The sequence below is a fragment of the Aquarana catesbeiana genome, linkage group LG02 (assembly GCF_042186555.1).
Source record: "Aquarana catesbeiana isolate 2022-GZ linkage group LG02, ASM4218655v1, whole genome shotgun sequence".
In the NCBI taxonomy this organism is placed as follows: domain Eukaryota; kingdom Metazoa; phylum Chordata; class Amphibia; order Anura; family Ranidae; genus Aquarana; species Aquarana catesbeiana.
This window is the reverse complement of record NC_133325.1, coordinates 725,122,482-725,138,535: the sequence shown is the minus strand read 5'-3', so window position 1 is coordinate 725,138,535 and position 16,054 is coordinate 725,122,482. Positions and strand designations below refer to the sequence as shown.

The 16,054-nt window shown below is 40.6% G+C and overlaps 1 protein-coding gene across 1 annotated transcript in view; it reads right to left on the bottom strand.

Annotated features, from left to right (window-relative positions):
* The window catches only part of ROBO1 (roundabout guidance receptor 1), a 1,646,584-nt gene that overhangs the window by 1,391,157 nt on the left and 239,373 nt on the right, over positions 1-16,054 (bottom strand). The gene's annotated exons all lie outside the window — the stretch shown is intronic.

Sequence of the window (16,054 nt, the reverse complement as noted above, 5' to 3'; positions counted from 1 at the left end):
TGGCTCCCACTGCTATCAATGAAAGTCAGTGAGCCGATTAGGAGGGGGGGGCCAGGCCTTGTGCTCCGTGTCTGAATGGACACCCCGAACTGCAGCTCAGGTGTCCCCAATGCAAGCTGCTTGCTGTGGGGGCAGGAGGGAGGGGCCAGGAGCAGCAAAGAGGAACCGAGAAGAGGAGGATCCAGGCTACCCTGTGAAAAACCACTGCAAAGAGCAGGTAAGTATAACATGTTTGTTATTTTTAACAAAAATAAATAAAAAAAATTGACTTTTGCATCACTTTAAAGCAGTATTAAACCCAAAAGCAAGCATTTATTATATTGCAGCTTACCAGTTCATAGATGTAATGGCTGCAGCCTTGTTTAGGTTTTCATTCTTCTATTTTCATCTGGTGAATCAGTCAGCAAGTCTGTTGTTTTTCATAAACCCCTCAGCTCTCCGGCAGAATGTATCAGTTTACATGGATGAGACAAAAACCACTTAACACTGGCAGGGGTGATTAAAATGATCGTCTTTTATTTATTCATGCAAAACCTTTATCCTAAAAAGAAAAAAAACTGTTTGCTGTGATTGATTATAAAGTGTGAGCTGGAGTTTGGCTTCAGTTTGTTAGTGGTTCTAAATCTGCTCATACATGTAACACTACCCTCCCCTCAGACTGACAAAGCTGCTGTGTGCTGTGCCTCCTATGTACATTCCTCCAGAGCTGTGACTCACTAATACAGGAGGTGTGTTACTGGCCAGATCATCAGATGAAAACAGAGAGAAAAAGCGAAAGAAAACGGAAAGAAAACTGATCAAGCCATCGCATCTAATGACTGGTAAGCTGCAATATAATACATTTTTGGTTTTGGGTTTAATACCGCTTTAATTTACTAAAACAAATGAACAGTAAGGATAAATCACTACAGAATGCTTGCACATATCTAGCACATTGTACACCTTCTGTATGTTCATCATATCATTTGGTATGAGTATCATTTGGCCCAAGTGTGCCATGTGCGTTAAATATGAAAATTATACTGATACACTACCAAGTGCAAACAACCCAACTTGAATTCTGAAAAACAAAATAAAATGAATAATGTGACACTCTCTATCCAATGAAATGTGTTCACACTAAATGGCATGTCGAAGATATCTACTGTCAGAAAAAAGACAGCATTCATCATGGTACATTGTATCATTTTATTACAGATACAATATGGCTTAGCTGGAGTTTGTTCAGATGCTGGAGCCTTCATTCTATAGCAAACCACACTTGCTTGTGAATTCCACGTACACTGTATATGTGCAGCCTGTAAGCACACAACTTGCTTGTTCGCACATGATCGATGTGCCATCATATGCTCATACCCTTTATCAGTCAGGCCCTGTATTTTGCACTCTGAATTCAGCAACCTTCTTTTTTTAGGTATAAGTATAGTCTTCCTGAGTTTTCATGACATTTATTTTGATTACATTTAGAAATTCTGCTGTGGTTTTGTGAAATTTACTCTAATTACCTAAAATGATCAGCTCACTACTGAGGGATTTACTATTTATTCCATGCACCTTATATAATGTAAATCTAAGATTCTTTTTGTGAATAAAGATTGTGCATTATTGGATGCAAAATAGCAAACTGTGGTTTAGAATTGTAAAATATTTCTGAATGCAAAGAAAAAACAAGTTATTATTTGGACAATCCCACCAAATCTTACATCCATTTCCCAGATTTAGATATTTTTGGTAGGCCTTTTTGTTTTTTTATTTTTTCAAAGATAATTTACTTTGTTACAGGTACATCTTTAGCTCTGTCAATTTATGCAGCGCTTCACACATATATATTGTATGTTCACATTAGTCCCTGCCCTTGAGGAGCTTACAATTTAAGGTCCCTAACTCACATTCATACTAAGGTCAATTTAGACAGGAACTAATTAAGCTACCAGCATGTCTTTGGAGTGTGGGAGGAAACTGGAGTACCTGGAGGAAGCATGCAAACTCCAGGCAGGTAGTGTTGGGGTTGGGATTTGAACTGGTGACCCTAGGTAGAAGTGCTAACCACTTAGCTACTGTGCCCCATTAACTAGTAATGGAATCTGCTGGTCATGTACTACTTTCATATTGAGTATATAAAATCATAATGGCTGACAGTGGTAAAAAATCCTAAAATAAATTCCTTTTGCAAAAACCAGTCAGTTAAATATGGAACCTTATTATGGCACTGACGGGAATTAGTAAGAGGTTCCCAAGATCCCCTTGCCAGAAAAGCAAAATGGTTTGTTTGATTAGACAATCAACTAATTTTCTCACCTGAATACATTGAATAACACCAACCAGTGAATTAACCAAAGTTTAGTTTACTATTTGAAAAGGATTACATATTGATAACTAAAAACACACACACACATGCAAATATCCTATTAGGCCTACTACCTCTATACCTGTATGCACCTTTCAAGAAATAATTGCAGCTTCAGAAAAGTTAAGCCTGATTTCTTATGTTAAACACTATAGATGGATTCCTTGAGGTTAATTTACTAAAGGCTGTTCACTTTGCAAGGCAATTGTCAGGTAACTTTGCAAAGGATGGTTATTTTGCTTGCACATGGTTGAATAAAGGAAATCATTAGAGCTTCATCTCATTCACTAAGCTAAGGGAAAATTCCCTTGCAAAATGAAAATTCCCTTACAAATGGAATGGGTTATTTTCTTTTAGTAATGAACTCCTAAATTACCCTTTTCTGGTTGGAAAGACATTAGCAGCTGGTCATGGAGCTTCAGCTTTCAAATACAGAAATTTGCCAATAAATGTTGTTTAAAGGCAGACATGGCAGTCTGTGCCTGCAAATGTTGTATTTCCAATTGTTATTGCCTGTTCATGGTCAGCATTTATAAATGGGTATGTTTAAAAAAGGAACCAAACTAGCCAGGCAACACCCTTTTCAGGAAAAATGTATACACAGTCCATGTTCACACTGATGCGGGTTAGAAATCACCTGAACTTGCACAAAATCAAACCAGCAATGCAGTCCGACTTTGGGGACGATTTGACAGACATTTGTGCCGGTTAATGCACAGTTGTCTATTCTAATTGCCCCAAATTTGCCAAAAGTAGTACAGGAACTACTTTTGGGAATCAGACAGTGCTATTGTCGGCAATAGCCGCCAATTTGGCATGCGATTTGACATGTCCAATTGGCCCAATGTGAATGTGGGCTTAGGGGTTGATTTACTAAAACTGGAGAGTGCAAAATCTGGTGCGGATGTGCATGGTAGACAATCAGCTTCTAACTTCAGCTTGTTCAATTAAACTTCGACAAAAAAAAACTGGAGGCTGTTTGGTTTCTATGCACAGCTGCACCAGATTTGATACTCCTCCATAGGTCCCTTTCACACAGGCTTTCCAATCAGGTCCGCCTGTCAGTTTTTCAGGCAGACCTGATCAGACCCCACATTCACCTTTACGGAGCGGTGGATGTCAGCGGTGACATGTATGCTGGCACCCGCTGCTATCCAATCCAATCCTGTCTGTAAAAAAACAGACAGATAGTGACCCTATTTTCCATCCTTCTGGAGGATCGGATGAAAACAGACAGGCAGTCCATTTTCATCCATTCTCCCATAGAGGAGAGCAGGGATCTGACAGGTCCGTCTCTGCACAGTGAGTGGAGACGGACCTCTCATCCACCTGCTCAGCGGGGATCAGCGGATCGGTCCCCCTCCTAGCAAAGCAGACCGCCCGTGTGAAAGAGCCCTTATGCTGCATACACGCGACCGGACTTTCCATCAGAATAGACTCCGACGGTCTTTCCGACGGAGTTCCGCTGAGACAGACTTGCCTACACACGATCACACCAATGTCCAATCATTTAGAACGCAATGATGTACGACGGGACTAGAAAAGGGAAGTTCAATAGCCTGTAGCCAATAGCTGCCCTTGCGTCGTTTTTGGTCCGTCGGAATAGCATATAGACGAACGGGTTTCCCAATAGGAACTGATTCCGTTGGAAAGATTTGAAACATGTTCTATTTCTAGGTCCATCAGAATTTTAGAAAGGAAAAGTCCTATGAAGCCCACACACGATCGGAATGTCCAAAGGAATGATTCCGTCGGACCTTTTCTGCCGGAAAGTCTGGTCTGGCTTTAATGTTTACAGTTATTGCATAATTTTAAGGACTAGATTTCAGACTTTGAAATGTTTCTTTTTGTGTTTGGCCATGCGTACTTATGATGTCACAGCCATATTCAGAAACTGTGCACGCTTGTGTTTAGTGATTTCCCAATCTTTGTATTTTAAACAATGTCATGCGTTATATAGACTAGACATTCTCTAAACATTTTCTATTGTGAGAAGCTTCATAAAATGCATGTGCATTTGGTACATGCAAGTGTTAACATAATTATCTAAAAAAAATGTTAAACAAAAATGTAATTCATCATAGTTATCATGATATGGTGGTCTTTACACAGCCAGCATCAGAACCCCTTAGGGAGAATTAATCAATTGGCAATGACCTGACAATAACACAAAAGCAGACACTGCAGACAATACTAACATGAAATGTGTAAGCGGCAGCTTGCAATGGATGCTCTACCCCCTGAGCCAACCTGGTAGGAACATGCTTTGACAGCAGCTCATTTCTATGCCATTTGTACTCCAGTGCAATAAAACCAGCAAGCAATTGTGAGCCAATTCCAGAAAGTTTTCATTGTGTATATATGTTAGCTAATGATTGCTCTTGCTTGTTCAACCAGATTATCTCCTAATCTTTGTAAAATCCTTCAGAATCTCATTGTAGCAAACCACAGAGTCTTTCAAATTCTGAATTCTCAGCATGTGTTCCCTGAAGAACCAAGGGAAAGCTCAACTTAAAAGCATTTTTAGACACTTCAGACGAAACCCCCAGATACGGGAGAGAATGTTCTAAGCTTTGTTCCGTTTTCATTATTTCAATTTATTTATTTATTTCTATTGTATTTTTTGCTGAGAATGCAGAAACTTTTGTAGGGTCTGGATGCAAAAAAAAAAAAAAATTGAAATCGTACTGAGCCAAAGCGTGCAGCCGACATAAAGGAATTAGTATGTTTTTGTCCCATGCTCACGTGGCACTGATATATTACAAAGTGCATAGAATATTACATATTATATACTTTGCAGTAATAACATTTCATAATAAATCATTGCACTCTTACTTCATTATCAAAAATTACATTGATTGATTGGTAGGGGTAAAAATGATTGGGCCGGCAATAAATGTAAACTACTGATTTGTTAACGAAATATTTTTTTAGAATTATATTTTTGTTATTATATATTTGTAGCATGCAAATTGTATAAGCCTTATATTACTCTTTGTACCAGGGTTCGTCATAATAATGTGCATTCATTCATAAATATGTACATAGTATATTACAGAGTTGGTGAGTGAGGGCACAAAAGGAGGGGAGCACATCACTTTTTGTTTACCACTGGCACAAGATAACAGGAAAAAGCAATAATAGACTCCTACGCAAAAATAGATCCCCACCAGTGAAATAGATTCCCCAGCAGTCCTTTAATTACACTTTAAAGAACTTGTTAACCTTATTACTGGCACAAGATATAAGTGGCACTAAACAATTTTTTTATTTTTCATTTTTAGATTTTTTTATTTTCCTATCATTTTTTTTATAATATATATTTGTATTTGTGATAAAGAAATTCATGCTTGAGTGAATACAAATAGGATCACACACATTTCAGTAATTAGACAGTGCTGGGTCCATATATCGCAATAGTACATAACATCCCCCTCTGATGTGAATAACCTTATTTTCTACAAGTATGGGTTCCTTGATGTTAACATTTATGAATCCTATTAAAGTACCCAGACAAAAAAAAACCTTTTTAGGTGTATATTGTAGTGTTATCTCATCAAATAAAAAGGAAAGAAGCACAATGCTTATACCATTTGCAGCCCCTGATTGAGGAAAATTTTTCCAACATGTCCCTGGACAGAAGTCGAATAAACAAACGTTTTCTGCTGAGCAGTGGCACCCACACACTGATCAAAATTTTCTTAGTTGAACAAGGGGCAAATTAATTTTAATCAGTGTATGGCCAGCTTTTGAATGTTCTGTAAGCTAAAATGAGTCAACGAAGGGTTGGGTGTGGGAATGCAGATATCCACAAACTATTACAAGTGACAACTAGAGATTACCAACTTTTCAAAAACTGATCTTCCTCTAATTCATACTGTCAATATAGTGAAAAGGTGTGATTCCCCTCCCCACATCCCTTTTTTCTTTTTTCTCTCTTCTTTTTTCTTTTTCTTTCTTCCTTTTCCTGTAAATTATCATATAAAACATATAGAGGAATTATAATTTAACATGATATTTAGGGGTTGGTTTGCTAAAACTGGAGAGTGCAAAATCTGGTGCAGCTGTGAATGGTAGCCAATTAGCTTCTAACTTCAGCTTGTTCAATTAAGCTTTGCTAAAAAAAAAACTGGAAGCTGCACCAGATTTTTCACTCTCTAGTTTTAGCAAACCAACCCCTAAAGCCTGGTACAAATCAACTCCTAAACCCAGTGGGTTGAACAAAAAAAACCTGTCAGCTCCAGTTGGAGCCACTGTACTCACTATCTGAAGTTAGTACAGCGATCTCCCCCCTGCTAAGCTGTTCTGACAGGGTGACGGCCCCCCTCCACCAGAACACTCAGATCAGCACTCTCCACCATTGGCAGAGAGTGCTGATGGGGAGTCGGTTGGCTGCTGGTTCTCCAGCATGCTCGTCTGGCAGAAGCCAGCCAATAGGCCAGCTTCTGTGGGACAGACCAACATACACACGGGCTGAATGTCAGCCGTTTTCCTTTTTGAACCCACAAATGTCTCCCGACATTCAGCCATTGCATACCCAGCTTAAGTCTACATGTTACTGTTGATCTGTTAGTTGATATAATAACTGTGCATGTGATTGATATGGATATCTTGCCTCTTTCAATAAACACTGATTTTAATAAATGTGATGTTTCATAACAGAACTCTTTTCATTATAACTAAGATGTTAGAAGTAAGCAAACCCTAAAGTAAACCTGCACAAGTACAGACATATTGTACATAATGAATGCACCAGTTTTGTGGAGACCTTGAACACCTGTAAAAAAACATGGTACATATGCGTATTTTTTCAGAACTTGGTGCCAAAGTGGCCAATTGCCAAGTGCTTTCACAGATTCATAAGTACTTTGCAGGAGCCCAAAGGTAGATTGGAAGATGGTAAATCTGTAAAACAAGTCACCAACCAACCGGCAAATGCAAATCCCTAATATTTAGCACATCCCATGCTGGGATTTTCAAGAAAGCTTTTAGAAAAAATAGGCTCATGAGACTGTTGCTTATTTATAGATGATTAATTATGCTGGATTGAATAAAATACCTATTTGTAAAAATCTTGATTGAAGTCTTCAGTGTGGATTTTGTTGGAGTGCTGTGTGTGTTACTTGCAGGGTTTTTTATCAGCTGAAACACAGGGGAACGCATTTTCAGAAAGTCCAGCAATAAATATATCTAATAGCAAGGTGTGCTGGAGGGTCTATTGATGCTGGCTGCTCGGGAATCTATTGTCGCTGGTGGGGTTCTTTTTTTGCGTGGGGGTCTATTATTGCTGGCTGCTGAAGGATCTGTTGATCCTGGCTGCTGGGAGATCTGTTGTTGCTGCTGGGGGTCTCTTGTTGCTGGGGTGGTATTTTGTTGCAGGGGTCCATTGTTGTGTCAGGGATATATTGTTGCTGGGGGGTCTATTGTTGCTGGGGGGTGGCTACTGTTGCTGGGGTGGAGCCTATTGCTGCTCACTACAGAAGATCTATTTTACTGTCTTTTTTGTTATCATTAACAAATTCAGTGCAAATAACTTAGTAGCACAAAATGATACTTGGTTCTGCATTCTCAAAAAAGGGGCAATACTGGGAGGTAGATAGGGAGTGGAACCAAGGGATGTTGCTCAGAGGTGGGTAGGGGTGGAGACAAGGGGTGACTCAGAAGGGGGAAGTTCCTGCACCTATTCTCCAAGAAAAAAAAGCCCTGGCTACTTCAATCTACTGGGTGATTCATACAAGTACAATGGGCCACTGATTTTTGGCAAATAACTGCTTATCGTTCACTAGCTTAATAGTTCATTTAGGCCTTCAATATTAGCTCATGCTAATTGGGGAGACCCAAGTAAGACTTTAGTGCAACTAATCCAACTCTCGTCAACAAAGACTAAAGACAAGCAAATTAAATTCATAATTATGAACAGATTACTAAGGTAGGTTGAATCCTAATCAGAGAGAACTCTAAACAGGAATATATAACAAATAATGTGCAGTTGTACATAATTGGAGCATCATGTGGTCATTTGAGATTTTTTTTGCTTAGTACCTTACTGCTTGGGTTTAGTTAACCATTTGTTCCTTTTGTTTGGCCATCAATTGCTATTACTAGGAACTAACTACTAGTAATTTACATTGCATGAGAAATTATGGCAGTGGCGGAACCTATTACATCATCACACAAATCCGGAAGTAGGTGTCAGAACTAAACACTCGGGTTGCCGATCTGAAATCCTCTTAAGGGGGCCATGTCCAGTTAAAGTGCTATATACTGCTGTGCACTGTACTAGTAAGTGTATTTTTTGCATTTAAAAAAAAAAAAAGATAAATTTGTTAACTTGATAAGAAGTAAGCACTATGATTGATTTGTTTGCTTGAGTTGAGTGAGCACTGGGGGAAAGTGGTTGGTGCCATCTACATGATGAATCAGACGGAGGTGTGGAGATCATTTGTAAGATACCTAATAGATGTTTTTGCTCCTTAAAGAGGAAGGCACAACTTGACCTATTGTCACATATAGGTCAAAATCCTCAGGTGAGAGAATCATCTGTCAGGTGGTGGAACACTCGAGATTCAAGGTATCCAAATTGTTTTTTTTTTTCTTTCATTGTATGGACTGTAAAGGACTGTACAACTCACTTAATTCTTTGGACACTTTTAAGTTGCCATTTACACAAATGGTGTGTTTTTCAATATTTGTTTTGTTGAGCAAATATACTTTGTAATATCATATATATTCTCAGCACACAGGATAATATGTACTATATATATACTAGCCTATAGGAAAATATTTGTTTGATATTTGGTTTTTTTTGCAATACACTTTGTATGCTGCATTGAGTGGGAGGGGCTGCACAGCATTTTAATCAGTATGTAAACATGGATGGAGATGAGTCTAGATTGTGATATTCATCTGATCTGTCAGGTTGCATGTACTGATTAACTGAACTAGTGTAAATTAAAGAAAGTACAATGTGTATATTGAGAATGTCCTCACTTCTATTGGTTCTACTATATTTTCCAATGAAAAGCAGAGAACAGGCTAGCCATAAACAAAACCATAAAAAAAAAAAAAAAAAAAAAAAGACTTGACTAAACGGATGAGACACAGACATACATACAATAAAAACATTTCATTTATATTGCAAACATGTCTTATTAATGTTGGTCTGTAGAGAATTGATGTTGGAAGACCAGTTTGATATTTGTCAGTTTCTTTGTTATTTTTGATGTACATGAATGATTTGCTTTGCAAGTTTGTTGCAAAACTTGCAGCTTCATTGAAGCTCTGGCTAACCTAAGCCATTATCCTTTTAACATCATTACCAAGGAAACTCTTGCTCTGTTGTCCTTCAGCACACTCAGTAAGGCTGATTAACCTTATATTGGTTCATGACATTTTATTTTCAAGGTTGCCTGTTTAGATGCCAAGTGGACACATGCTGTTACAATGTGTCCTACTCAGCAGCTCAGGGATTAATGCACAGTGGTCTTCCAAGGCTAATGACTAAATTTCATCTCTATTCTCTTACATATTAATGACCTGTACACCTAATGTACTTTGACCTCTTGCAATGAAAGTTGCAGTTGTCAAGTAAAATGCATTCGTCTGTGAATGTCATGATGCCTATTCAGTTTTTTTCCCAGATTTTCTACCTTTTGTAGGAAGAAGAAAAGCAAAAGGTGCAATATTTTATAGAATTTGGTAAATATCCATTGTTAAGTTCCAATTAAAGTAATTGAAGTGTAAACTGTTTTATTATCTCAAATGAAATACACAGGAGGGGCCAAAGAGTTTATTAAATCACTTTTAAATTGTGAACACAAACTTGTCAACAATAGCATCCACCTCTCACAGAATGTTTTAAATTATACCCTATTTTGATTATATCATACCCTATGCTTTTCCTATCCTGAAACTGAACCCTCAAAGTGCAGCATGATGATTATCACTTTGTCTTGTGATCCCTTAACTGTATTATTTATGGAGACTTTAAGAGCAGCACAGGGATGATAAATCGTCATGTCTAAACGCTTTTATTGTGTCTAAAATGTAAAGACTGGCCTTGAAAGTTGTATCTTGTATCCTGTATCCTGCTCCTTGGAGTGGTCGGAGGTGACATGGAGTAGCATGCCTGTTCACACAAATAACTATGTACAGCTAAGAAATTAACTATAATAACACAAATATTTGGTCTTCTGTTGGCCAAATGTATGGACACTCTGGACACTCCAGATATTTTTATCCCAAGTTCCACTTTTTTATTATTCCAATGTGCTAAACAACTTGGATTTGTCTGTTTTATAGATAACAAACATCAGCAAATATGTGCATAGCTGCAGTTTTTTTCTTCTAGATGTAAACAAAAATCATCTACCTCAGAATAATATAAGCCTGCGACATCATTCAAACAGGCCACCATCTGCAAAATGGACTATCAAAAATAAATTAGTGTGGGCATACACTGTGCACCTCCAGTGTCCTACAGGGAAGGTCATGTGGGAATTGAAGGGCAAGAACATATGTGTAACCTGCTTTGCAGAAGGATAACTTTAGGCGTCTGCCTTTATGACCAACCCTTACGTACACCTCACTATCAAAATCAGTCACTTGTATTAAATAATACCTACTTATACAGTTGTCACGGATAGGGTGCATGTGTGTGTGTGTGTGTGTGTGTGTGTGTCGCATGATGCCATACATGAAAACTCAATATAGGTCATATATGTTATGTATAAAAGTCAGTGCATATGACCTTATTTTTTTAAGTGTTTGCAAAGTTTTCTTCACCAGCCAGATCACTGGCATGACAAACAGGTGGGGTTTAGCCCAAACATGTCTGCAGTAATTTTATTTAATTTGTGGGAGAAAACTAATGAAAGGTGGGGAGTCTATAGCTCCAGATGTACTTCTGTGGCTGCAGTAGGCCTGTGTGTTGAAATTCCAGTTTGGAAGGCCTGATCATTTCATACATTATGGTGAATGACTTTAATAATCTGAAGCTGTATAGCGGGCAGTAGATAACAGATAAGAGGCTTTGTTAAAGAATCACATTTTGGCTCTATTAGTATCAATGACTCCTCTCATTTTGTTCATCTCAAGTATCATCTATAAATTAAGATTTTTTTTTTCTGTAGATAATGACGCTTGCATCCACTCTTGAAATCCTGTAAAGGTTAACATGAGAAGAATGGCCAGCTTAAGTGCTGCTACAGAGGACTTACAGGGAAGAAAGAAAAGCAACATATAATGAAAGCCTTGTCATCTTGTTTTCTTTATCTACTTACAGAACAACTTAACTTTTAGCAAATTATATTTTTTATTTTTAAATAAAGAACCAAGCAACAGTTTTATGGTCAGAAAAAATTCCCAGGACAAAGTAAAGGCAAATTAACTTCAAAGCCTTTTGTTGTACAGGGTAAAAAGTATAGCAAATTCTATGTTATATTTATACTGGATTCATTATTAAATTTAAAGTGGAGGAGCCAGAAAAATAAGTTATTTCTCTTCTGTTAAAGAGATATGTCACTACTGGACAGTTGGACGTTCCCTGCCTTTTGTTCTCTGCCTTGTTAAGCTACTGTTGGGTAGGGATGAGCCAAACACCCCCTGGTTCGGTTCGCACCAGAACATGCAAAAAGACAAAAAATGTGTGCGAACACTGTTAAAGTCTATGGGACATGAACGTTAAAAACCAAAAGTGTTCATTTTAAAGGCTTATATGCAAGTTATTGCCATAAAAAGTGTTTGGATACCCGGTACTGCCTGGGTTCCCAATGCAAAAAAAAGTTTTTTAAACAGCTGTTTTTTCAGGAGCAGTGATTTTAATAATGCTTAAAGTGAAACAATAAAAATGAAATATTCCCCGTGTCTGGGGGTCCCCTTAGTCTGCCTGTAAAGTGGTGCATCTTTCCCATGTTTATAACAGTACCACAGAAAAATGACATTTCTAAAGGAAAAAATGTCATTTAAAATTGCTTGCTGCTGTAATGTATTGGTGGATCCTGGCAATATACATAAAAGATCATTGAAAATACCAGCATGGGTTCCCCCCAGTCCATACCAGGCCCTTCGGGTCTAGTATGGATATTAAGAGGAACCCCTCGCCAAAATAAAAAAATGACATGGGGGTCCCCCCAAAATCCATACCAGACCCTTGTCATCATATAAGCATGCAACCTGGCAGGGCACAGGAAAAGGGGAATAAGAGAGCACCACCCTGAACCATACCAGGCCACATGCCCTCATCATGTTGATGGGGACAAAGGTCTCATCCCCCCAAGCCTTGCCCGGTGGTTGTGGGGTCCCCCAGGTCCCCTCCATGTGAATGGGTATCGGGTACATTGTACCCCTGCTCATTCACCAAAAAAAGTGTCAAAAAAGTAAAAATGACAGCAGACAGTTTTTGACAATTCCTTTATTAAAAAAAAATAAAGTGTCCCGCGATGTCCATCCATCTTCAATCACAACGCGGATGCCACTCGGCCTCCATGTGAGGCTTCCTGCCGGCTGCTGCCTTTTTACTGTGACAGCTCTTATATAGGCAAGGATGGGGACACCTGCTGACGTAACCTGATGACCACGCCCCCCCGACATCACATGACGGTTCCACTGGAAATCTCTATGGTCAGCATCCGGGGCCGGCTGATCTTATCTCCTGTTCACAAATGGCAGCAGCGAGCCTGGAGAAGCACCTGAGGGTGGCGGGAGGGGGATGACATCCCCTCTCACCACCCATAAGAAAGCTCAAGCAGCTGAACAGCCACTATGATCATTCTTATGGTGTAGGGAATCGCTGGCTGAAAAAGAAGATATCTGAATGATGTCTGTAACTGCAGGCATCATTCAGCTATCACTGCACAAATTCAAGGACATCATATTACGGCCGGTGGATGGGAAGCAGATAAACAGGGGCAGAAAAATTGGGCCTTGTGTTTTGGTGGTGTCAGAAAACTGTAACCCCTCACAGTTATTCTTGCTGGGCGCAGGAACGGGCCCTGCTGTTAAATATTATTTAAAAAATTAAGATTCAGGAGGAATAGGATAGGCAGCATCGGCAGTCTTCAAGGGATCCCAGATATCTTGCAAATTCAATCAGTTAAATCAGCATCAGGTGCTTGATAGCTGCTGATCCAGGACTAATTCATTTTTATAAATGTGAGCCTATCAACTGAGTCTGTGGACAGGATCACTCTTTGGAAAAGTCTCCAAGTCTGCTCTTGCCCCTAGATATTCCTGCACCATATAATGCAGATGCTGGCGATGGTTGCTTGAACCTATCAAACCTTGGCGCTGAGGACTGAAAAATTGTTTAAAGGCATCGGTCAGCCAGCCACCTTCTCCCCCGCTCTTCCTCTGACCGAACGAAGCCTCAGAAACACGTTGTCCAGCACCAGGAAATGGTAACCTCCCAGGGTCTGGAAAGGCGTTACACAAACTTTTCTTCAAAGCCTCCTGAAGATGTTTCATCCTCTGCTCCCTCTGCGAAGGCAGGATGAGTTCTGCAAATTTATCCTTGTAACGTGGATCAAGAAGGGTTGCCAGCCAGTAATGATCCCTCTCCTTGATACCACAAATGCTAGGGTCCTTTCGCAGGCTTTGTAGAATCAGGGAGGCCATGCAGGGTAAGTTGGCAGAGGCATTCGATTCTGAGTCCTCTGGGTCACTAAGGATCCCATTATCTACCTCCATCCAGCCACATACAACTCCTTGGGTTTCTTGGGACTGAAAACCATCCCTTGAAGACTGCATTGCCAGTGTTGAGTTCCACCTGGTGGGCATGTCACAAATGAGGTGGTGGGTGTACAGGTTACATCCCCTTTGAATGTCAGCCAGCTAAGCACTGGCATTGTATGACCAGCGGAAATGACAACAGACTTTTCTGGCCTGCCTCAAGAGATCTTGTAAGCCTGGGTACCTGGTCAAGAAATGCTGCACTACCAAATTCAGGATGTGTGCCAAACATGAAATGTGGGTCAAATGTCCCTGTCGGAGGGCGGAGAGAAGATTGGTGTCTTTGTTGCATGCAACCATTCCTGGCTGAAGCTGGCATGGCGTCAACCACCTCTGAGCCTGCCCCTACAGAGCTGACAGAATCTCTGCCCAAGTGTGGCTCTTGTCCCCTATGAAGACCAACAAAAGCACCGCATGGCTGACTGCTTGCGTAGCCCCTTTAATGCTTAAGGAGCACTGCTGGTTCAGAGGACAATTCTGCAGAAGAGGACATAGAGGAGGAAGAAGAGGAGGGTGTGGACCACTAGCTTTTTGGAGGCGTGGTGGAGGAACAAGCTCCAACAACACCGAACCCTGTCCTGCATCCTTCCCAGCTGCCGAGTTACCCAGTGCACCGTGAAGGAAAGGTAACGTCTATGGACCATGAGTCAGCAGTAATATGAACCTTACTGCTGACCACCCTGTCCAACAAGGCCAAAACATTGCCTTCCACATGACAGTAGAGAGCCGGAATGGTCTTACCTGAAAAGAAATGCTGTTTTGGAACCTGCCACTGTGGTACAGAAAATTCCACAAATTCACAAAAGGGGGCAGAGTCTGCCAGCTGAAAAGGCAGTTGCAGTGCTAGAAAATGGTCCAAGCTAGCATTTAGATGCTTAGCATGTGGATAGCTGGGACCGAATTTCTTTTTACGGTTCAGCAACTGGGGTAGGGAAATTTGCCTGCTGAAATCAACTGGTGGTGTACCGCTAGCAGATTGGTTACAAGTACTTGTGACACCTATTGCTATACCTTCATTCCTCTCAGTGCAGGTTTTTGAGAGGACTGGAGGTATAATAGGGTTGGAGATTCCAGATGAGGAGCAAGGAGAAGTCTGCCTTTTTCTATGATGTGGGTCTTTCAAGTGCTGTTGCCAATGGACTTCATTGGAGGTCATCATATGTCTGGTCAAGCAAGTGGTGCCCAAGCGGCTGCTGTTCTGGCCACGCTTGATCCATTTCAGGCATAGGTTGCAAACAGCAACAGTGCGATCTGCTGCACACATGTCGAAAAAGGCCCACACAAGGGATTTTTTAAAGGTCAACGGGAAGTCAGCAGCGCCCTGCACCTGCTGAGCTCTGCGGTGTGATGCAATAGGGTGGCTGCCCTTAATCTGCCCCTGGAGAACATCCAGTCTCGTTTTGAGTTGTGCCACCTCCCCCTCACTTTCCTCCTCTCTTCTCTCAGGCACCCAGGTACAGTCAGTGACCTCATCATCCCCTTCCTCCTTGTCACTGGAGCAAACTTGGCAGTATGCTGCAGCTGGGGGAACATGACTGCCAGTTTCTTGTCCTTCTGTGGCACCCCCTCTCTCTAGGCTCATGTCACTCCCTTCCTCAACCAGAGAACCAACATTGGAGTTTTCAAATCGCTATGCATCCTCCAGCAGCATGTAACCAACACTGTGGTCGAATAATTCTGGGGACTCCTCCATGCATGATGGTGATGCTATGGAAGGAGTAACTGTGGACAAGGAACCGGTGCAATAGGCCGCTTTGGCAGCTGCATTGGAAGGCAAACTACTCTGAGCCTGAGTGATAGAGGATGAGGAGGATGAGGATGGCTTTGTTATCCACTCCACCAACTCTTCTTCATGCTGTGCTCAATAACATGGCCAGCATTAGAAAAATAGGACAAGTGTGCCCCACATCCACCTGCAGAGGATGTACCATGTCCACGACCACCACTGCTGACTGTAGACACAGAGGCTGCTTGCCCTCT